This window comes from Schistocerca serialis, chromosome 6 (genome assembly GCF_023864345.2).
Source record: "Schistocerca serialis cubense isolate TAMUIC-IGC-003099 chromosome 6, iqSchSeri2.2, whole genome shotgun sequence".
Lineage (NCBI taxonomy): Eukaryota > Metazoa > Arthropoda > Insecta > Orthoptera > Acrididae > Schistocerca > Schistocerca serialis.
Window position 1 is genome coordinate 268403697 of NC_064643.1, and position 24290 is coordinate 268427986.

Consider the following 24290-nt stretch of genomic DNA (forward strand, 5'->3'; position numbering starts at 1 on the left):
TCATTATGTTAGAACAACCACTCAGAACGCTGAAATTCCATCAGCACCATGGCACTCCAGTCTTCATATATACATCATAAACGTTTGAGACTTGTAACGATCTGCAGAACCATAGAATTTTATTTGATACGAACCTTTGTCTTTCGGAATGTTCAGAATTTTATTAATTTTAGTGAATATCCAGTCCAAGAATTACAAGAGGAGGAGCTATAATTACTTGTAGGAGGCCGGGAGATACGGGAAGATACGAATTATATTACATCACTTTCTCCTAGAGGTTCCGAATCCTGTTATTTGATTGTAAGGAGTGCCCAGAAGCAGATATAGGCTGATATAACAACTTACTAATGATGAAGAGTTGGCCGAAGATTAAGAGACTGCTCACGAAGGATCAGTGCTCAAAGAAGTGTGATACGGAATTACTAAGGAAAGGAGAGATGCGCTTGAAATTCTCTGTGTCTATAGATGAGAGGAAGGACATCTCTCAAAAGGCCAATCACTGAAGTTGGAAAGGAAAACGCAGATAAAGGGAAGGTAACTGCAAAGAAACCTTGGGAAACAAAAGAAAGACGTCAGCTGACCGACGAAAGAAGGAAATACAAAAATTTTCAGGGAATTTTAGGAATACTGAAGTGCAAACCACTTAGGAGTGACATAAAAAAGAAGTGAATGGAAAATCTGAAGCAATCGACAATGAAATGATTGTCGGAAGGCCTGATTTCAGTATATAGCAAGGGGGATAATATTACAAGTGCAGTGGGAATTCCACTGCTAAATACAGACGAAAGAGGGACAGGTGGAAAGAGTATATTCAAGCCCTCTATTAGAGGGTGGACTTTGAACCATTTAATATCACATAACGCAGAAGGGATGGATTACATTCCATCGAAATTTCTAAAATTTCTGGTGGAAGTGGCAACAAAACAACTATTCTTGTTGGTGTGTAGAACGTATGAGACTGGCGATATACAGTCAGACTTTCGGAAAAAACATCATCCACACAATTTCGAAGATAGCAAGAGCCAACAGCTGCGAGAATTATCGTACAATCAGCTTAATGACTTATGAATCCGATTTTCTGACAAGCATAATATATATAAGAATGGAAAAGAGATCTGTGAATGTGATAGACGACGATCAGTTTGGCTTTAGGAAAGGTGTAGGCACCAGAAAGGCAGTTCTCACGTTGCCGTTGATAACGGAAGCAAGACGGAATAAAATCAAGACACGTTTAAAGGGTTTGTCAACGTGGATATAGCGTTCCATAATGTAAAATGCTGCAAGATATTCGATAGTCTGAGAAAATCAGGCGTAAGGTATAAGGAGAGACGGGTAATATATAACTTGTGCAAAAGCCAAGAGGGAATAAAGAGTGGAAGGCCCAGAACGAGGTACTCGGATTAATATTGTATAGGACAGGTATGTAGCCTTTCGACCCTACTGCTGAACCTAAACATCGAAGAAGCAATGACGAAAATAAAAGAAAAATTCAAGAGCAGTACCAAAATTGTAGGTGAAAGGATACCAGCGATAAGATTCACTGATGACCTTGCTATCCTCAGTAAAATAAAGTGGAATTACATGATCTGTTGAATCGAATGAACAATCTAATCAGTGCAGGCCTGAGAGTAAATCGAAGAAATACGGAAGTTATGAAAACTTGCAGAAATGAGAACAGGGATAAACCTAACATCAGGACTTGTTGTCACCAAATAGATGAAGCTAAGAAATTTTCCTACTTAGGAAGCAAACTAACCCATGATGGATAGAGCAAATAGGACATACCAAGCAGTCCTGCAAAGTCGAAGTGGACATTCCTGCCCAAGAGAAGTCTACTAGATCAACCATACGCCTTCATTCGAGGAAGAAATTTCTCATATGTACGTTTGGAGCACAGCATTGTATGGTAGTGAAACACTGATGGTGAAAAGACTGGAACAGAAGAGAATAGTAGCATTTGAAATGTGGTGGTAGCGAAGAAAGTTGCAAATTAGGGGGACTAATAAAGTAAGAAATTATGAGGTCCTCCGCAGAATTGGCAAGGAAATTAGTGTATGGAAAACACTGACATGAAGAAGGGGCAGGTTGATAGAACATCTGTTAAGAAGTCAGGGAATTACTTCCATGGTACTAGAATGGGGTGTAGAGGGTAAAAACTGTAGCAGAAGACAGATATTGTAATATGTCCACCGAATAACTGCAGATGTAGACGGAAAATGCTGCGCTGAGATGAAAAGATTAGGATAAGAGAGGAATCAGTGACGGTCCACATAGAACCAGTCAGAGGACTGAGACTAAAAAGAAGTCTGTGAAGATAGATAAAGTTAGGTATGATCATGATTCTCACTATGAACTGCTACATTGTGGTTTTATTTTGTTGATCGACATATTCATTTTCGATTCGTTTGCTGACGTTTTACTTAAAATCACAGCACTCATGCTGCCGCCATCTTGTCTAACTGAAGTTAGGTGAATAGCTGCAGAAGTAAATTATATCTGATGATTAGAATAACGAGTGATGAGAACAAATAATATGATGAGGCACAATCTGCTTACGTGGCAGTCATTTCACCCATCAGATAAGGTTAGCCTACGCGAATTGCTGATACTGGACATCAGACTGCGAAGTGTGGCTAACAAAATCACAGCCATTTTACCTAAGAGAAATGTGGAAGTGCACTTATTCATTCTTACGCAAATGTTCAATTATTACATTCATTATGAACAGATGAATACATATTCGGGGAAACAGTCACATTGCAGTGTGGATTGTTAGTAGTACTCTTTCATGAACCTTTCTACTTACGTATTATGTTCTATATCGCACAATATATATATTGTGATATATTGGTCCTTAATTCGGTGTGAAACTGAATTATGTGGAAGTGTGTGCTGTGTGAGTCACACTTAAAGCTTTATTTCGAGTCAGATGGCGTTAATAAGTTTTCATTGCCATTACAATTTTCTGTACACATACGTATCTCTGTAATACCATGGCTTGCCCGTCACTGTCTCTGGGAGTGACTGATGCTTTCCGAAAGACTCAGATAGCTTTCATTTTAGGAAATTCAGAGAGATATAAAAAAACATTTTATTATGGCCAGTTCTACAATACTGGACCAGCATTTCACGTTCTTATCAAGTGAATTCGCGAGGAAGACTACTAGCGTCGCCTTAAGCGTGTATCATACATAGGATCCTTCAGATCAGGCGAATGTGGTGGGCCAAGACATCAATGTGAATTCCCTACTATGCTCCTCTAATCACTGTAACACAGTTCTGTCCTTGTGACACTAGCAACAATCCGAGTCGAGTGACTCTGATGGGACTTTTCGCCTACCGATTCGCCTTATAACATTTCTTGATCGCTGTTGGATATAATTTCTGTTGCATTTCCTAACAAAGAAAAAACTGTGTTACTTGCATTCTCTGTAATCTTAAGTACATTATTTACGTGTATCGACTGTGGTGCTTGTTCTGTTTCATTAATAACTCAGTCATTACTTTGTGACGTACTTTGCTGTCTAGTGGTAAGACGAAATACTGTGTTGCAAACCAAATGTTGAAATGTACAAAGTGAATTAACAAACAAAATTTCTATATGTAGTCAAACAACCAAAAGTAGTAAGTTATTTTACGCAGTAGAAATATCTGTGTAACAGCTAGGAAATATTTCATCCTATTGTACTACGGTCTGCTTAATCAACGAAGACCTTCACAATCAATATCTTTTGTTAAAAGAGAGAAAAAGTTTCACAAATAATCATAGGAAAAAATGTCAGTGAAATTAAAATAGCTGAAAGAGGAAACAGAAATACTAGAAGATATACGCGTAACTCTGATTTGCTTTCGAGAACCTGTGTTGCATTCTAACTACGTAATCGCAAGCAAACAAGAGGACTATCCTCGGCGGAAAGGGTCGACAAGTGTACGTAAGCCTTCTATAAAAAACTGTCTGTATGTGAGAAAACTGAATATGTTGACTTCAAAACTAGTATAACTGAACTTTAGATATCGTATTCAGTTGCTGAGCAACAGCGACTGTTGGTTGGCCCTGTTTTCCGCATTGTTAATAGTGTCGTGAAATAACTTTGAACTTCATGAAATGTAAAGTTCGAAATAAAGAAAATGAATCTAATTAAATGCCTGACCGCTCTCATAAGTATAACCAAACCAAAAGGGCGTCTATCGTCGCTGGGAAGGATCAACGAACATTTTGTCTCCAACTGTCGGCGATATTCATGACGTGACGTATCACCTCTAGACGTTTGATACAAGAACTTTGAAACACGCTGTATATTTCGAGGCAGTATATGGCACACAAACTTCCTGGATTGTATTCATTCAGTACTTGAGAATTAGAGCACTTAACGTCTTCCAACATATTTTGTGCAGGATTTTACACCATTTCAAAATGTTTTCTTGCCGATGCTACCCTCAAAATAATGAAAGGAAGGAAGACTGTCGCTTACTATTCCGCATCGATCATCAAGTTTTAATGTATCGCTCTTTGACTACTAACTGTTCGCAACGTATTTTGCAGACGGTATCCACATTTATCACGGGATGGACGTGGTAAATTATATCATTGTTCGACACTAAGCTCAGGAATATGAAGTATAATTATCGAAGTTTTCAATAGCCTAAAAATGAATAGCCCGAAAGTAACAAAAGCAAAACATTATGGTTTTCCCTTTTCAATAGTAAAAGTTTTACATGCTTAACATAAAATATTTAGCACATTAAATAATTTGAAAATCAAGCAGATGTTTGGAGCAGTTTTATACAAGTGAGTCCCATTTAAAAAAATCGGAGTTGGGTGTTTGGAAGATCACTGGAGTCTTCGTAATGGAAACAATTTCTTCTTCTGTCGTTTCAGAAGATAGTTTCTCCCCTTCGTAGAGACACTCAATTTTCTCTTCTTTAACTGTCCTGTCTCTCCTCTCTGTTTACCAGAGAAATTCCTGTTGCAGTCTTGATGTTGGCGCTTTTCTTCCTAGCTCCATCAGAGGTAATTTTGCCTTTTCTGCATGCTGAATCTGTACTTCAGACTACCAATAAAGCCAAAACGCGAATGGTATGGAAAAATTGATTTCACACAATTGTTCATAGGACATAACCTGAAAATTATCACCATACGCAGCCGAGGACTACAGCACAAAATAAGGTTATAGATCTCTTTTCGCTTGTGAAACGTTTTGTCTGCAAGTATTTCGCTTTAGTTCCCCAGCACTTCCAATTGATTTCCTAAGTGACTATATTGCTGCCTTCTTTTTTACTCCTGATGTGATGCGATACTAACGCTGTTGATCCAAGTTGCAGTTTAGGGGTTTCCTTATGCAGCTTTTATGCGCATAGCGATGGCAGACAGTCTGTACTGTTGTTCGTAGTCTACGCCTATTGGACGAAGTGATGGTGTTGAGATGGTTGCCTACTCTCTGGATCAACACAAATCTCTCAGCTGTCCACATCAAGGATACTCACATTTCTGTTTCATTTTTCTCGGGGAAGCTATCAGCCATAACTTATAGTTAGCAGTCATCTGCTGGTGTTGTTGTCCGTGAGTGACTACTACGATGTAGAGCTTCAGTTTTTCGGGCTCGTGTCCGGGGTTTATATTTCAAAAGACGTTGCAGGGAGCACTTCTTACCGTAAAATGCCAATGCACTCAATTTGGAAGCTTCGATGCAGGTTGATACCTTGAATATCGCACACAGTCGCAGTAACTAGTACGCAATTGGTGAAGCGGCGCACTCGACTGAACTAGTCCGGAGCTCGTGATGTAGTGGCTAGCGTTGCTGCCTCAGGACCACGAGGTCCGGGGTTCGATTACTGAGAAGGGCGGGGATATTCTCCGCCCGGGGACTGGGTGTTTGTGTTGTCCTAATCATCTCATCATCATTCGGGTAGTGGCAAGACTGGAAATGGAAAGATTGGATTGGTGCGGGTGCTGATGACCACGATGTTGAGCGCCCCACAAAGCAACATCAACATCTCATCATCTAGTGAATTACATCGAAAATTCGGATTTACTTTTACCTCTATTACAGTGATGACTTGTTCGTAGTGTGGTCATAAGAATATTGAAAAAGAGGATTCCAGCCAAAAATACACAAACGCCTGTCGTTTAAAACTTTTGTTGTTCTGTACATAAAGCAAAACGATTTCACGTGGCGAAACAGCAAAACAGGGCCAAAGTCAGGCGATGTAATGGCCTAGGCTACAGAGACAGAAAGTCTGATCTCTTATAGCGGCGAGTTGCTATGTGACCACAACACAGATATACCAGTGCACGCCTTCACTAACACGACTACCGTCTTGTGGCTACGCGACGAACAATCCGTTAGTGTCCCGCTGTCCTGTGTAACATAATTCAGCAGATTCTACCATTCCACGAAGAGCTAAAGCATCAGAACCCTGTTCATCATCTGGTGATCTTCGAGGACATGGAAGACATCCGGCCGGCCAGGGTGGCCGAGCGGTTCTAGGCACTACAGTCTGGAACAGCGCGACCGCTACGGCCGCAGGTTCGAATCCTGCCTCGGGCTTGGATGTGTGTGTTGTCCTTAGGCTAGTTAGGTTTAAGTAGTTCCAAGTTCTAAGGGACTGATGACCTCAGAAGGCAAGTCCGATAGTGCTCAGAGCCATTTGAACCATTTTGTCTTCGGAGTGGGCTTCTCTCCGATGTCGTCCGGTCATTGACGGATTGCACTCGTCCATCAATTGGCAAGCGAGAAGTCGATCTCTTCATCCTCAGCGCCGCCCGTGGCGGTTGGTGGAACTCGCTCAAGTGGCGAGTCTCTATGGCGCTGGCAGCAGCTCGCATCTTTGCGCCTGTGGTGCTTTTGTCCTGGCTGTGCCTTGTTCGGACGACACAGCATACTACAGTCATGGTCTGCCAGTGCTGTCTACTGCATCATTGTGGATGAGAAGTTTGTGATCAGCCCTCTTACACTAAGGGTCATCGCGAATGATCTGCAAACCACCATCTCCACGCGGTGAGAGATCGTACAGCCCCCTGGCGTCTTGTGAACATCTCCTCATCTCCTGCAGTCTTGGGTGGCCAGTGGTGGATGACAAGGGCCTAATCTTCTGGAGAACAACATCCTGGACCACAGTCAGACTTCCACCTGAGAGTGCGACGGGCTGTCTTCGACAGTGGGAGCAACACTGAATCGCAGAACGTTGAGCAGGCGACGCCTTCTCTTCCACAGCACAGCACGTGACAGTGACCCACTCACCTGCGTGGCGACGTCCCGTCTAGATGAAGAGGTATTAGCACTTCTTCGCGGTTTGTGCATGTGCCCAACCACCGGCCGCTGACCTGAAGGCACTTTATAGCTCTGTAAGCTGAACACAATAAACAAATGATACAGCAGGTACCACTGCATCACTCACTACTCCGGGCGTAAACTGGACCACTGACCCAAACTCCTTCCTCTGCCCCTGTCAAAGCGCAACCTCAGCCCTTCAGGGTCGCACCAATTTTGTCTCGGAAGTTGTAAACTCCTCTTTCCTTCGAGTAGTTGCTTGATGTTGAGAGTAGCGTGGTTCAGTTAGTACTTGAATAGAGGAATGTCTTCCGTTTCCTCACATTTAGGTTGTTTCTTCGACCTCCCTTTTTACATCACAAAATTCATCAGCTAGCTTCCGCAAAAATATTACAGTAAGGGACTATCCCTTCACTTCATATCATTTGATAATAAATTTGTAAATCAGTGAGATTCGATTATAATTTCACCTCAAGTCATTTCCTTTTTCTCCTGCAGAAAGAATTTCCTTGCGCAAAGACTACTGGAATGTGTAGTGAGATAGAAATATGATATGAGAAACTTGAATCAGTTTATCCCACACCATCCGTAGCTGGTTCGATACGAGGGTGCGTTGTACGAGGAAGCATTACTTTTGTGCATAATTCTAGCTCAGGGACTCATTTTTACACATCAATCGAACGACTACGGATGCAGAAAAAGAACCAGCGGCTCTGACAATGATGACCACAAAAAGTAACGGGAAAGACCTCTACACTAAGGTATCATTGGTGTTTATTTGGTATCTCTAGTTAGCCCTCGCAACACACATAAAAATCACTAATATAATCATAGTGATAATTAATTAATATCATTGCTGGCGTCAAATTCTTGTTCATCTACATCTACATCTACATCTACATCCATACTGCGCAATCCACCTCACGCTGTGTGGCGGAGAGTACCTTGAGTAGCTCTATCGGTTCTCCCTTCTATTCCATTCTCTTATTGTTCGTGGAAAGAAAGATTGTCGGTATGCCTCTGTGTGGGCTCTAATTTCTCAGATTTTATCCTCATGGTCTCTTCGCGAGATATACGTAGGAGGGAGCAATATACTGCTTGACTTCTCGGTGAAAGTATGTTCTCGAAACTTCAACAAAAGCCTGTACTGAGCTACTGAGCTTCTGTCTTGCAGAGTCTACCACTGGAGTTTATCTATCATCTCCATAACGCTTTCGAGATTACTAAATAATCCTGTATCGAAGCGCGCTGATCTCCGTTGGATCTTCTCTATCTCTTCTATCAACCCTGTCTGGTACGGATCCTACACCGGTGAGCAGTATTCAAGCAGTGGGCGAACAAGTGTACTGTAACCTACTTCCTTTGTTTTCGGACTACATTTCCTAACGATTCTTCCAATGAATCTCAGTTTGGCATCTGCTTTACCGACGATTAATTTTATATGGTCATTCCATTTTAAATCACTCCTAATGCCTACTCCCAGATAATTTATGGAATTAACTGCTTCCAGTTGCTGACCTGCTATATTGTAGCTAAATGATAAAGGATCTTTCTTTCTATGTATTCGTAGGACATTACACTTGTCTACATTGAGATTCAATTGCCATTCCCTGCACCATGCGTCAATTCTTTGCAGATCCTCCTGCATTTCAGTACCATTTTCCATTGTTACAATCTCTCGATATGGAGCAACATCCGCAAAAAGCCTCAGTGAACTTCCGGTGTTATCCACAAGGTCATTTATATATATTGTGAATAGCAACGGTACTATGACACTCCACTCTTACTTCGGACGACTTCTCTCCATTGAGAACGACATGCTGCGTTCTGTTATCTAGGAACTCTTCAATCCAATCACACAATTGGTCTGATAGTCCATATGCTCTTTCTTTTTTCATTAAACGTCTGTGAGAAACTGTATCAAACGCCTTGCGGAAGTCAAGAAACACGGCATCTACCTGGGAACCCGTGTCTATGGCACTCTGAGTCTCGTGGACGAATAGCGCGAGCTGGGTTTCACACGATCGTCTTTTTCGAAACCCATGCTGATTCCTTCAGAGTAGATTTCTAGTCTCCAGGAAAGTCATTATACTCGAACATAATACGTGTTCCAAAATTCTACAACTGATCGACGTTAGAGATATGGGTCTATAGTTCTGCACATCTGTTAGACGTCCCTTCTTGAAAACGGGGATGACCTGTGCCCTTTTCCAATCTTATGGGACTCTATGCTCTTCTAGAGACCTCGGTACACCGCTGCAAGAAGGGTGGCAAGTTCCTTCGCGTACTCTGTGTAAAATCTAACTGGTATCCCATCAGCTCCAGCGACCTTTCGTCTTTTGAGCGATTTTGATTGTTTTTCTATCCCTCTGTCATCTATTTCGATGTCTACCATTTTGTCATCTGTGTGTCAATGCAGAGAAGGAACTACAGTCCAGTCTTCCTCTGTCAAACAGCTTTGGAAAAAGACATTTACTATTTCGGCCTTTCGTCTGTCATCCTGTGTTTCAGTACCATTTTGGTGGTCTAGTGTCTGGACATTTTGTTTTGATCCGCCTACCGCTTTGACATAAGACCAAAATTTCTTAGGATTTTCTGCCAAGTCAGTACATAGAATTTTACTTTCGAATTCATTGAACACCTCTCGCAAAGCCCGCCTCACACTACATTTCGCTTCGTGTAATTTTTGTTTGTTTGCAAGGCTTTGGTTATGTTTATGTTTGTTGTGAAGTTCCCTTTACTTCCGTAGCAGTTTTTTAACTAGATTGTTGTACCACGTAGCTCTTTCCCATCTCCTACGATTTTGTTTGGCACATACTCATCTAATAAATTTTGCACGATGGTTTTGAACTTTGTCCACTGATCCTTAACACTATCTGTACTTGAGATAAAACTTTTGAGCCGTCAAGTACTCTGAAATCAGCTTTTTGTCACTTTTGCTAAACAGAAAAATCTTCCTACCTTTTTTAACCCTAGGACGCGTATACAGAGCCTCCGAGGCCCTTGAATGTCTTCATTTTTAAAAACATTCTGTAATTTTTTGTTTGATTTCGAACTGCTTTCCAGTACTCTTTCACTAACACTGTGACATTCCTCCTATCAAGTCTGAATGAGATGCCTTTTTAAGTTTTTTGTATAATTCAATACGTTTACCCATACACCGTGAATGCATAAGTAGGGCTTCAGAAGCCCTCACACATTTGTAAATGTTCTTTAGCCTATATTGTCTTCAACATTTGTTTGGGAGCTGTTATTAATTCAACAAAAACTGTAGTGGTATTTCTAGCAACAGGAGTGCCAACAGCAGCAGTAGCTGTAGTAGTAATAGTATAACTAAAAAATAATACACACTACTTTCACATATTGCCGATGTCGGTGTATTATTGATCTTTTTGTATCAAATGTTTTATTATTGCATAGTATTGTTATCCTGTGCTGCTCTTGTCAGCCTCATTGTTACTGTAGTTTGTTTGTTGTTGCAAGGCCCATATTATTACGAGTATGACTCGTTTAGTGCTGCACAAGACGCTGTTAGAGAGACACGCCTTCTGCTATGGCTTCGACAAGCAAATCAGGAGAGTCAGTATGTGCAAATGCAGCTAATTTTGAAAGTGTTGTGGCTCGGTGATTTGAAGAAGATGATTCTTGCAAGGAAAGAAATTTTTTGAAGATGCAAGTAGTGAAGAATCATCCAGTGAATCTGCAGATGTGAATATTGAGGCAGATGACAGTCCTTCCGATAATATTACTTCATCAGAGTCTGAAAATGAAGAACCACCACAAAAATATATAGAAGGCCACACATACATTAGTCGGAATGGAAAGATTTGGAAGTTAGATCCTCCTGCAACTTTTCGTACGCCTGTCCATAATGTCGTAAAGAAGGCACCTGATCCAGCCCGTGGTTTGAAAACCTGTAAACCTAAGCATGCCTGGGACTATTTCATCTCGAAGGAAATACTAGAGGAAATTATCAACTGCACAAATATTGAAGGCAGAAGAGTGACTGCTTTACTTGGTAAAACGTGGAAAAACGTTTCCTTCCTGAAATGGAGGGTTTCCTTGGTCTCTTACTGCTTTCTGGTGTTGAGAAGAGTTGGGGTGTCCCTATTAGGGAATTATTCTTGGATGAAAAGGCAAATCCCTCATATAAGGCCACCATGTCAGTAAATAGATTCGAGGATATATTGAGAAAGATTAGATTTGATGACAGGCGTACCCGTGAAGCTCGTTCTGCAGATGACCAACTTGCAGCTGTTCAGTATGTATGGGAACTATTTCTTGACAAGTGTAGAAATATAATGATTCCCAATGATTCGCTCACAGTTGACGAACAGCTAGTGCCATTCCGTGGAAGATGCAGCTTCATCCAGTATATGCCCTCCAAACCAGACAAGTATGGCATAAAAATATTTTTGTTATGTGATGCTACATCTGCATATGCTTTAGACGCAATTGTTTACACGAGAAGAAAGCCCCATGAACCTATTCAAGAAAAATCTTGGATTGAATGTGGTGAAAGATCTTGCTAAAAGCATTGAAGGATCACCAAAAAAATTACTGTTGACAACTTCTTTACTAGTGTGCACCTGGCAGAAGAGATGCTTCAGAAGCAAATTACAGTGGTGGGAAAAACCAAACAAAATAATCCAGAAATTCGTAATGAGATGAAACCATTTGCCTCAAGAGCGATTCATTCCTCTTTGTTTGCATTTAGAGGTGACATTACAATATTCCCAAAAAGAAAAAATCTGTAGTTCTCATTAGCACAATGCATCACAACAGAAACATTGATGAAACTCATGCAAAAAAGAAACCAGATATAATAAAGTTCTATAACTCTACGAAGGGTGGAGTAGATCAAATGGACCAGAAAATTCGTTATTACACTTGCAAGAGACAAACAAGAAGATGGCCATTTGCGTAATGGATGAATATGATGCATGTTGCAGCATGAACAGTGAAATTTTATTTTCCGCCCAACATCTGACATACCGTAGTGGAAGAAGTGATTAAAGGCGTTTGTTCCTAAGAGATTTAGCAGAGGAAATGGTAAGACCACTAATGGAACTTCGTATTCAGATCCCTAATCTTCCAAAGAAAATCGTTGATGCCATGCAAACATGTAGTGTTCAAAAATATGTCATATTGCCTAACCAAGTACCTAGTTCAGGAAAAAGAAGATGATGCAACTATTGTCCATATAATAAACACAGGAAAAGTGCTATGACATGCATGTAAAACCAATATTTGTAAGGAAAATAGTGGCGTTCTTTGTGCTTCTTGTTTGTCACATGTTGAAAACTAAGAAAAATGCAATTTTATGTGCACAATGAATAATAACTTTTTGTCAAAATATTGCCTATATACATAATATTCTGAATAATGAGTATTTTTCAATTGAAGAAATTGGTTGTGATAAATGTTATAAAATGTAAACTGCAACTTATAAGTGAATTCATAAAATTATTTTGTGATTCTTGAGTTTCTCTCGGCGTATTTGATAATCAAAATATCCACGGGTGTACTGCCGGTCTACAGTGTCCAACGGGCGCAATATTTCGGCGATCATACATGTCGCCATCATCAGGTGAACTGACGGACTGAGCTCCTGTGAACGTGCCGGCACGGAGATCCGTACACTATGGCTGCTCAGGGGGAACTGGGTTCGGTCGCGGCGGCGGCCGATTTAAATACCCTCCGCCCGCGGCGCGCTCACTCCGCCGTCCGCGCCCCGCGCCACGGTCGCGTGGTCGTCACAACTATACATTTGCTCGATTTACTCTTGATTAACCCAATCGCTGGTTCCCAAGCCTTGTTAAGATTATAGCCACAGTCACGGTTTATGAGGTCGTCATTGGTGCGAATTTCGATGGCCTGTCTAACAACGCTGTCCCAGTATCTCGACGTCTGTACCAGAATCCTCGTGCGTTCATACTCCATAGCGTGATTTTCCGACAAACAATGTTCAGCGACCGCCGACTTGCTAGGATACATCAGTCGAGTGTGCCTCTGGTGTTCACGGCATCGATCCTCGACGGTACGCATCGTCTGACCAATATACGACTTGCCACATTGACACGGAATCTGGTACACGCCAGCCTTCCTCAAACCGAGGTCATCTTTGGCGCTCCCCACCAGTGCACGAGTTTTATTCGGAGGACAAAACACAGTTCCGACCCGGTGTTTCTTCAAACTGCGGGCGATTTTCCCCGAGAGTGCGCCTGTATATGGGATAAACACAGTGCCTACCTCCTCCCTTGTGATTTCATCCATCTCCACAGGTTGTGCTGTAGTGGGTGGGCGGAGAGCACGTTGAATCTGCCACTCTGAGTACCCATTTTTTCGAAATACAGTTCTCAGATGTTCCAATTCCTGGGGTAGACTCTCTGCGTCAGAGATAGTGCGCGCCCTATATACTAGAGTTTTAAGCACCCCATTCCTCTGTGAAGGGTGGTGGCAGCTGTCTGCGTGCAAATACAGATCAGTGTGCGTTGTCTTCCGATACACCCCATGGCCTAGGGTGCCGTCAGGCCTTCTCTTGACCAAGACGTCAAGGAAAGGTAGTTTACCCTCCGTTATTTGTATATGTTGTATGTAAATGGATGTAAATAATAAAAATTCACTCTTAGAGTTTTTTTTAAATTAATAAAATGTTAATCAGGCCCACCAGATTCTGTTACTGTATCTTACGAATCTTTCAATATGACAATAAATTTGACAGAAATAAATTTAACTCCAAAGAATGATTATATGAAAAGAGGAAAATTTTAAATTAGGGCAGGGAGTTGGCGGCCCTGCATATGCATTCACGTGTGTTTTCGGCACCATGCACCCTAGGGTTAATATTGATATTATTAATATAGTTAATCTCTAATTGTCATAATTGTGATGTGGCGGTACGTTTTGCCACTGCCGGAGAGAGTGACGTCATAGCCCGTGCGTCATTTTCCTTTTGTTTCTGCTGCTGCAGCCGGGCAGTGCGTCCTGAAAAGGCGCCGCCCGAGCGGCAACAGAGTGCGTCACTTTGCGTCGGCGGCCCCTCCGGTCTGGCCCGGACTCCACTCGCCTCGCCTCGCCTCGATCGGCGGCGGCTGAATAATTTTGGCGGCGCGCCGGTCAGCCGGTAGCCGGCAGCGGGGCAGGACCCGCGTGTCGTTGCGTGAGCCGGCTTAGACCGCTGCCGCGGCGCCATCAATGTTTGAGGCCGACGACCATTACTGGCGTCGTCGGCGATCGCTCCTGCAGGCGGCGGCGCCGGCTACCGGTGTACAATTAGTGCTAAACGCCCGCTGACGCGCCCGCCTGGAATTATTGCTAAGGCTCCGATTAGAATTGAAAGCCGGTTGTCAGGCGGGCGGCGACTGGCCACTGTATAATGTACTTGCCTCTGCGGTTCTTACTGCCCGGGGCAGACGCGCGCCGTGACAGGCCGACCGCCCCCAAACGAAACGCTCGTACCGTACCGTACGTACCTGTCATTCAGGTCGAGGGGCCCTCGTTTCCCAACTCGCCGCAGGTGTCCCGGAAACTGCACATGCACTACTTAACGCAAAATTTGTTTCGTCGGTTTGAAATTCCGCTTCTTCATCTCCTGTCTCCTCATTTCTTTCGACTGACCTAAGGCAATCATTTCCGCACATAAAATTGCGTTGTTGCGTAAGGTCTCAGCGTTTTTATTTAGCAAGTTGTTGCTACTAGTTTATTTATCGATTGTCATTTTTTAATTGTTTCACTGTTGGCTCTGGCTCTGAGCACTAAAGGACTTAACTTCTGAGGTCATCAGTCCCCTAGAACTTAGAACTACTTAAACCTAACTAACCTAAGGACATCACACACATCCAAGCCCGAGGCAGGATTCGAACCTGCGACCTTAGAGGTCTCGCGGTTCCAGATTGTAGCGCCTAGAACCGCTCGGTCACCCCGGTCGGCTTCACTGTTGCTGTTTGAGTCTACATATTGTCATTTCGTCATTTCGTCATTTCGAGATAGTGACTGGACCCGTGGACGCTAAAAAATGGGGTGTCAAATGGAGAAATCGGTACATTTCCGAAACATTCTTCTGTTTGAGTTCAATAGAGGAGTGACAACAGTGAAGGCAGCCAGAAACATTTGCGCCTTGAATGGGGTAAAGCACAGAACAGAGCAGGGCAAGAATTGGTTTTCTCGTTTCAAAAAAAAATAAAAAATAAAAAAAAATAAATAAATATTCATATGTGTGTGGAATCTTATGGGACTCAACTGCTAAGGTCATCAGTCCCTAAGCTTACACACTACATAACCTAAATTATCCTAAGGACTAACGCACACACCCATGCCCGAGGGAGGACTCGAACCTCCGTCGGGGCCAGCCGCACAGTACATGACTGCAGCGCCTGAGACCGCTCGGCTAATCCGGCGCGGCTTTCTCGTTTCAAGTAGGATCGGTTTGACATAAGTGACTCTCAACGTTCGGGGAGACCTTCGCTGTTTGATGAATATCGTTTAAACGCATTAATCCACAATGATCCACGTCACTTTAATAGAGAATTGGCAAATGTAATGAACAGTGATCAGTCTGCCATCGTGCGACCTTTGCATGCAATAGGGAAGATGCAAAAATCGGGTGTATGGGTAACCACATGACATAGGTCGAAATCACAAAAACCAGCAGGTGGTCATTTGTGTATTTCTGCTTTCTCGTCATTAATTGTCTCGTGGACAGCACCGACCATTAATATCATGAATCGTTATTGGTGACAACAAGTAGTGTGTTTATGCTAACATAAATTGTAGAGTCCAGATATAGTAGTAACACCCTGTACAAAGACCTTCACGCATCCATGTAAGACAACATTATGCATCTAGTAAAAAAGCGACGGTGTGGTGTACTATGGTTAACAACTGAACTGGAACGCCTTGTAGACGCAATACCACGACAACGACCAGGAAGACTGTGATACTACCCCACGATAACCCCGACCACATTCTTTTAGACAGACAAAAAACACTATACATAAGTTGGGTTGGGAAGTCATTCCGCACCCACCTTATTCACCTGATCCGGCGCCCTAATATTTTCACCTTTTCCGCTCTTTGTCGAACAACCTTCAAGCAATTTCCTTTCCAAATGAAAATTTGCTCCGAACAAGGCTTGACAAGTTTTTTGCCACAAAACAACGCGATTTCTACAGTCGTGGAAACGAAAGTTACCATAGTGTTGGCAGACTTTTGTAAATAGCGAAGTAGAATATGTTGCTGATGACTAAACTCTCTGTTATGTGTTGGAGTTGTATTTATTAAACTTATACAAACATGTTGGAACTTATGCAGCACCCCATTACATCCTTGTGACAGAGCATATTTAATTCTGGCAATGACTGGTGCCCGAACTTGCAGATACAGGCTATGGTTGTTGTGGTCTTCCGTTCGAAGACTGGTTTGATGCAGCTCTCCACGCTAATCTACCTCTTACAAGTAGTTTGATTCTGATTTACTGCTGCAAACCACGTCTATCTGAACCTGCCTACTGTATTTGAGCCTTTATCGTCATCCCCCTCCCCAAACCACTACCACGCCAACCCTCCCCCATCTCCACCCACCCACCCTCCCACCCACCCACCCACACACACACACACACACACACACACACACACACACACACACACACACACACACACTTCCTTCTACTACCAAACTGACAATTCCTTGATGCTTCAGAATGTCTTCTGTCAACCGATCCTATCCCTTAGTCAAGCTGTACCACAAATTTCTTTTTTTGCCTCGATTTCATTCAGTTCCTACTTCAGAAGTTATCGATCTTCTCATCAAGTTTTCGACATTTCTCCTATAGCACTACATTTCAGAAGTTCTTATGCTCTTCTTGTATGAACTGTTTACCGCCCACCTTATACTTCAGTACAGGGCTACACTCAAGACAAACACATTTAAAACAAATTTCCTAAATTTTAATGTTTTATGTTACTAACTGTATTGCGATAGCTACAATTCAGAGACAATGCCACTCTTTCAGATTACATTTATGTTTGTTATTCAAAAAATTTTTTATTCCAGAAACGCTTTTATTGCACTCAGTGTGTTATATGCTCTCCTGTCCGTCCATCGTCACTTATTTTATCGCCCAAATAAGAAATCCCATTTCTAATCTAAAACCTTCAGTATACCCAAATTTAATTCAAATACGTTCCATTATCATTAATTTACTTTTGTTGTTGTCTTCTTACGACCCTTCTTCAGGACGCGATCCATTCCTTTCAATTGTCCCTCCAAGTCTTATCAAATCTTTCAGAAGATTACAGTTTCACTGGTAAATTTAAAAAGGTTTATTTTTTCCTTCCCAAACTGAGTTTACCTGTTAAAATTTCTTAATTTCCTTCACATCTTATTCAGTGCACAGATTGAACTCTTAGATGAAATTGTCACACACCACTGTCTGCTGTTTTCAAAATTTTGATAGTTCATTTCATATCGTTTTGGTGTACAAAGTATAAAACGAGGTGTGTCAGTCGAGAAGTTCAGTTCATGGCTGAGCCCGCGCTCTCAATTTCTCTTTTTTCGATTATGTATTTTCTTCTTACTTAACAACATTTTCACCTGTGGATAATTACAGCATGTGATATGCCACCACCTACTACCTAAACTAGCTAGATAAATAGGTCCTTAGCCTGGTAAAAGACAGCAAATAAATGTTTAGTAAGAAACTGTAATGTGGAAACTATCTTTCCATTTAGAGTTTACTTTTCCCTTATTTCTAGGAACGACAGTCATGTGAAAAACAATTGCCAACTCAATTAAGGAATAATAATTAACGAATCACCTTTAAGACGTGGTATCTTAGACTATACTCGAAAATGTTTCTGTCGACTCTCAGGTAGGGCGTAAAATGCCACAAGACGTACAGGAAAGGCAGAAAAAGTGACCACAGCAGCAGATACATCACTTCGCAGAAATCTTAAGTACACAGATCAAAAAGATATAATGAACAAATATTCAAAACGAAAGCATTTCAACAAAGAGAAAAACCATCGCCTTGAGGATAATGACAATAACGGATGGACTAGGTCAATATACTTCATATTCATTTTCTTCAAGTTTATGGTAGTCACTGGAAAAACGGGCCATGTCAGGCATGATTGGAGTGGTCGGTAGTGCCAATTCTGAGAGGCTTCAGTGCCCTGCTCTACCTACGGCTCCTTCACTCATCGGCAACTTGCCACTCACAGGCCACGATACGTCAGTGTGTTTCTTGCTAAAGCTACCCAGTTCTCGTTAATCATCTCTGTAGAGTGCTTTAAGAGGTCATCATCATTAAATTCGAATGGCAACATTGCAGAGAAGTAGTTGACGTCAATCGTTGTTAGACAACAAACTAAGCGAAGTCAGACACAAGTTAGAAGGGATAGGATTCTTATGCGGTTCGAAGATATACTGGAGAGGACATATTGTGATTTATTGAAAGTCTCCTAGTCATGGCAGATCACAGTCGTCTTACTTTTAATACTCTAGACTCGGTTTCTGCAAAACGTAAGTTACAATCACCTTCTGAATTTCGAGATTTAAGATTTCCGTAATTTTTCTAATTCACCTGAGGCAAATGTAGGGTTAGTGACTTTGAAAAGAACACAGCCGACTCAATTTCCCATCCTACTTCAATTTGAGCTTCAATTTCACTCTTTTAGCCTCTATGTCCACAGGTTTTAATGTCCTCATCTTCCTTCTTTTTTATCGATGGATTTTTAATGGTTTTATCTGCCAAAAATTTTGGAACAGATATAAAATAAGGTGGCATAATTGGGAGAAAATATTATGCCAGTTCCTTGAGAATTCATTTAACAGCATCAGTCCGTGGCTGTTCACACACTTTTGCCAGATTGACACTACATCATGTTCTCCTCCCCTCCACAGATTCTATCAGCATCTAATCAGTTCAGACACTTCCTACAGGCTGATAACGAGACACTGTCTCTTCTTTTCTTCCCAGAGTCCATCACACACATTATACAATTATCGTTCATAAATCACAATGGGGAAACGGCCACAGCTGGCATATGGTGCAAGCTTCTACCCTCCCCTTCACAATGGGAGACCAGCTATCGTCTTTCCTGTCCAAATATCGTGGTCACCTCATAGTCTTCGAAATAATTCGCAGACCGTCCTCTGTAGGGTTGAGAGCACAAGATAATATTTGAGCAGCCAGCAGGTTGAAACTTTTAGTGTTCAGCCGCGGATTGTTCTGTGAGAAACGTTAGGCATTAGCATCGATTTGAAATCTGCTGGACACACATCCACTCTAAAGGCCATGTTCAGGTGGTAGGTGGTAACAGCCTTGCCGTAACAACTGAGGGCTGTAGTTGGATGTGCACAGCATCAGGTACATGTAGTGGGGTGCTACAGCTCTCCCTGTGTCTTCTGAAGTTGCATGTCCAGCTCGCAGTAGATGAGACGCGATCGTGTTTCCGTTTATGATCTCTGAAATTGACCTGAAAAAATGCTGGTCTGCCTTCCAGTAAAGATCGCGTTAAAATGTTTTCAGGGATGTCGTTCATTTATACATTGTAGCAATTCTTGCCACCCTACTGTTCAAAATATAAACACGAAATACACTAACGGAAAAAACTGCAACATCCAAAACTAATTAATGTGGAGTAACGAAACTTAAGAAATATATTTGTCTGGAGACATATTTACGTTATTGACATTGCAAGATCGCAGGTTACTGTTAGCTCGAGGTAAGTCATTGTAAACGTTATAACCGTTATAACCACCACAATGTTGAATGCAAACATGCCAACATGCATTTGTGTTGTAAAAATTCCGGATGTCAGTTTCTGGGACGGAGTTCCATGATTCTTACAATCTATCGGTCAGTACAGGTACGGTTAATGGTGGTTGTGAATAACGCTGGTTTTGTTGTCCAGTGATGTCCCGTATGTACTCGATTGGAGACAGATCTGGTCATGGAGTAGGCCAAGGCAACATGTCAGCACTCTATAGAGCATGTTGGGTTACAACAGCGATATGTTGGCTAGCGCTGTTGGAAAACACCCCTGGAATGCTGTTCATGAATGGCAGCACAACAGATCGAATCACCAGATTGACGTTCAAATCTGCAGTAAGGGTGTGTCGGATAAACACGAGAGTGCTCCTGCTGTCATGGGAATAGCACCCCAGGCCGTAACTTCAGGTATAGGCCCAGTGTGTCTAGCGCACAGACACGTTGGTTGCAGGCTCCCATCTGGCCTCCGTCTAACCTACACACTGCCATTACTGACGCCGAACAGAATCAGCTTTAATAAGAAAACACAACAAACTTCCAACCTGCCCTCCCGTGAGCCTCGGGCGGGGATGTGTGTGATGTCCTTAAGTTAGTTAGGTTTAAGTAGTTCTAAGTTCCAGGGGACTGGTGACCTCCGGGGTTAAGTCCATAGTGCTCAGAGCCATTTGACCCATTTGATTTGATCCTCCCATCAGCTAGAGCTCAACGCCACTGAAATCGCAGATGGTGGTGGTCTGGGGCCAGTGGAATGCACGTTACAGGGCTTTTGGCTCGGAGGTATCCATCTGCCTCACAAATTGCTGCATGCAGTACGAAGCGCCAGAACCATACGCCGAACACAATGATCTTCTTCTTGGTAGCGTCACGTTGCCATTCAGACCCCGGTCTTCTTGCGACCGTACTTTCCCGTTGCCAACGCTGCCAGTAATTATGCACAATGGCTACATTCCTGCCAAATTTTTCTGCAATATCGCAGAAGGAAAGTCCAGCCGCTCGTAGCCGTACAACACGACCTCGTTCAAACTCAGTGAAGTGTTGATAACGGCGTCTTTGTCGCCCGTGAGGCAGTCTTGATTAATATCAACTCACCAGGTCAAATCTCAAAGATAACTAACTCTCACAATCGTTACAGCACCTGATCAGCATCCTCATAATGGTGCTACTAAAACTACTCTTAAGTGACTGGCATGAAATTTAAATATACATCGTCTTTCAGATGTAGAAACACGCCTACCAATTTTCTTTTATGTCGCTGAACTCCTTCTTTGTGTTGCTATTTTTTTCCGTCAGTGCATTACACAAAATTCCACGTGACTGCCTACTTCATAATCCATGGGGTGAACGTGTTAAGTGTAGTTTCGATCACATTTTAGGATCAGATAATCAATATTAGCGATTAATAAAAGATAGCCTTATTCTGGCGACTGCGCTCGGCTACGGCGCTTCTGTGACAGTAGAGTTTCTGTCTCAAATGTATTAACCAATCAGTGGGAAGGGAGAACACCACTACCATACCTGAAGATGCGCCGCAAAGCCACTGAGAACTGGAGACAGCGTTCCCAAGTGAACTGTCACGCCATACATCTACATCTACATCTATACTCCGCGAGCCACCTTACGGTGTGTGGCGGAGGGTACTTATTGTACCACTATCTGATCCCCCCTTCCCTGTTCCATTCACGAATTGTGCGTGGAAAGAACGACTGCTTGTAAGTCTCCGTATTTGCTCTAATTTCTCGGATCTTTTCGTTGTGATCATTACGCGAGATATATGTGGGCGGTAGTAATATGTTGCCCATCTCTTCCCGGAATGTGCTCTCTCGTAATTTCGATAATAAACCTCTCCGTATTGCGTAACGCCTTTCTTGAAGTGTCCGCCACTGGAGCTTGTTCAGCATCTCCGTAACGCTCTCGCGCTGACTAAATGTCCCCATGACGAATCGCGCTGCTTTTCGCTGGATCATGTCTATCTCTTCTATTAATCCAACCTGAAAAGGGTCCCATACTGATGAGCAATACTCAAGAATCGGACGAACAAGCGTTTTGTAAGCTACTTCTTTCGTCGATGAGTCACATTTTCTTAGAATTCTTCCTATGAATCTCAACCTGGCGCCTGCTTTTCCCACTATTTGTTTTATGTGATCATTCCACTTCAGATCGCTCCGGATAGTAACTCCTAAGTATTTTACGGTCGTTACCGCTTCCAATGATTTACCACCTATGGCATAATCGTACTGGAATGGATTTCTGCCCCTATGTATGCGCATTATATTACATTTATCTACGTTTAGGGAAAGCTGCCAGCTGTCGCACCATGCATTAATCCTCTGCAGGTCCTCCTGGAGTACGTACGAGTCTTCTGATGTTGCTACTTTCTTGTAGACAACCGTGTCATCTGCAAATAGCCTCACGGAGCTACCGATGTTGTCAACTAAGTCATTTATGTATATTGTAAACAATAAAGGTCCTATCACGCTTCCCTGCGGTACTCCCGAAATTACCTCTACATCTGCAGATTTTGAACCGTTAAGAATGACATGTTGTGTTCTTTCTTCTAGGAAATCCTGAATCCAATCACAAACCTGGTCCGATATTCCGTAAGCTCGTATTTTTTTCACTAAACGTAAGTGCGGAACCGTATCAAATGCCTTCCTGAAGTCCAGGAATACGGCATCAATCTGCTCGCCAGTGTCTACGGCACTGTGAATTTCTTGGGCAAATAGGGCGAGCTGAGTTTCACATGATCTCTGTTTGCGGAATCCATGTTGGTTATGATGAAGGAGATTTGTATTATCTAAGAACGTCATAATACGAGAACACAAAACATGTTCCATTATTCTACAACAGATTGACGTAAGCGAAATAGGCCTATAATTATTCGCATCTGATTTATGACCCTTCTTGAAAATGGGAACGACCTGCGCTTTCTTCCAGTCGCTAGGTACTTTACGTTCTTCCAGCGATCTACGATAAATTGCTGATAGAAAGGGGGCAAGTTCTTTAGCATAATCACTGTAGAATCTTAAGGGTATCTCGTCTGGTCCGGATGCTTTTCCGCTACTAAGTGATAGCAGTTGTTTTTCAATTCCGATATCGTTTATTTCAATATTTTCCATTTTGGCGTCCGTGCGACGGCTGAAGTCAGGGACCGTGTTACGATTTTCCGCAGTGAAACAGTTTCGGAACACTGAATTCAGTATTTCTGCCTTTCTTCGGTCGTCCTCTGTTTCGGTTCCATCGTGGTCAACGAGTGACTGAATAGGGGATTTAGATCCGCTTACCGATTTTACGTATGACCAAAACTTTTTAGGGTTCTTGTTTAGATTGTTTGCCAATGTTTTATGTTCGAATTCGTTGAATGCTTCTCTCATTGCTCTCTTTACGCTCTTTTTCGCTTCGTTCAGCTTTTCCTTATCAGCTATGATTCGACTACTCTTAAACCTATGATGAAGCTTTCTTTGTTTCCGTAGTACCTTTCGTACATGATTGTTATACCACGGTGGATCTTTCCCCTCGCTTTGGACCTTAGTCGGTACGAACTTATCTAAGGCGTACTGGACGATGTTTCTGAATTTTTTCCATTTTTGTTCCACATCCTCTTCCTCAGAAATGAACGTTTGATGGTGGTCACTCAGATATTCTGCGATTTGTGCCCTATCACTCTTGTTAAGCAAATATATTTTCCTTCCTTTCTTGGCATTTCTTATTACACTTGTAGTCATTGATGCAACCACTGACTTATGATCACTGATACCCTCTTCTACATTCACGGAGTCGAAAAGTTCCGGTCTATTTGTTGCTATGAGGTCTAAAACGTTAGCTTCACGAGTTGGTTCTCTAACTATCTGCTCGAAGTAATTCTCGGACAAGGCAGTCAGGATAATGTCACAAGAGTCTCTGTCCCTGGCTCCAGTTCTGATTGTGTGACTATCCCATTCTATACCTGGTAGATTGAAGTCTCCCCCTATTACAATAGTATGATCACGAAACTTCTTCACGACGTTCTGCAGGTTCTCTCTGAGGCGCTCAACTACTACGGTTGCTGATGCAGGTGGTCTATAGAAGCATCCGACTATCATATCTGACCCACCTTTGATACTTAACTTAACCCAGATTATTTCACATTCGCATTCGCTAATAACTTCACTGGATATTATTGAATTCTTTACTGCTATAAATACTCCTCCACCATTGGCGTTTATCCTATCCTTGCGGTATATATTCCATTCTGTGTCTAGGATTTC